Source organism: Dreissena polymorpha, chromosome 13 (assembly GCF_020536995.1).
Source record: "Dreissena polymorpha isolate Duluth1 chromosome 13, UMN_Dpol_1.0, whole genome shotgun sequence".
Classification (NCBI taxonomy): domain Eukaryota; kingdom Metazoa; phylum Mollusca; class Bivalvia; order Myida; family Dreissenidae; genus Dreissena; species Dreissena polymorpha.
In genome coordinates, this window is record NC_068367.1 from 30086109 (window position 1) to 30087549 (window position 1441).

Sequence of the window (1441 nt, forward strand, 5' to 3'; positions counted from 1 at the left end):
AAGCTGAGTTGATTTGCTGCTTGTACCCTACAATTAGCTTGTTTTTGGTATGTTTTCTCACAAAATGCTTATATTCATGGTTCCGGCTTAAAAGGTGTCGCGCGCTTACTTAAACATAGGATTGTTATAGCAAGTGTCCCCTTCATCATTTACCTAGAGGGATCTTCTTGACAAAATTTGGCACTTCCAGCAACTTGTTTTTGTTTTTTATTTGGTACATGCTTCTCTCATTCAGTGATTTAATGACAGTATTGTCCTTATTCGTTTTTCTTTGCATAGAAAGGTGACATGAATCATTGATATTTGTTGTGTTTGAGAATTCTGCAGGAAGCTGTGTCCCCAAAAGAAGTACTAGAAACCCCTTTCAGGACACTGCCTTGATCTGAACTGCCCTTTCTACCCCTGTTACTACATGGAACATCATTGCTAAGCTTATAATGCTTGCCTACATATGTGTATTTTGTTCAATTTTACTTTTCCTTCCAGCTTAACCCCCCCCCCCCCAAATGAGCATTGTATTCTTTCGCTTGGTTACAAACTTCCATTTGGACCAGATTGCCACCATAAAAAATAGCCTAAAGTACTTATTTTGTGTCCAAAATATGCAAAATTTGTATTGTCTTGAACCTCTAAATGAGAGCTTGGCAATGCATATTGACCATATGCTGCAGTTGAAAGGCACCCATGACATTATATGCTAGAATATTTCATTGGCGGCTGGTAAATAAATGGGCACCGATCGACAAGGCGCTTTCAAGATTTTACACTTTTATTGGTGTGAAATAACAAATTATTGGAAGCTTATTGATTACTACTCTTCAAAGTATCTTTGATCTCTCATTTTGACTAATTAGTTTATTGTCTTGGATGAAATTGGATTGTTTTTTGCTTTGAAATTGGCATTTTTGGGATGATTAAAAAAAACACACAAAAAAGACATTATCAAAATTGCTTAGAGTGAAAATATCTAACAATTCATTCTTTCCCCACCACACACAAGCCCCACTTGCATGTCTATTTGGTTTGTTTTGGTATTTTATTGCAGATATTGAACACAACAGCTTTAAATCTTAAAGCGGCAGTTTAAGCTTTAACAGGCCTAATATCGCCTTCTTCGGACTGAAAACACCCGCTTGTGAAAATATGATACAGAATGGCCAAATGGACAGCTAATCCAGCCAAACTTATTATATTGGTGCAATATGGATGGGAATATAATAAAATGAAAGAAAAACATATTTCAGTCAAAATAAATTTCTCTTATAGGTTACAATACACTAAATACTTTTGGTGTTTCAATGCTATACCCTCTAAAAACAAAATCTTCATTTATTTGAAGACACAATTCTCTGTACGGGCACTTGCCATGACTTTATTTTTGAATATTTCTGTGTTCATGTGGTAGGGAAAACATTGTTGTATAATACAATTCCCTGTTTTG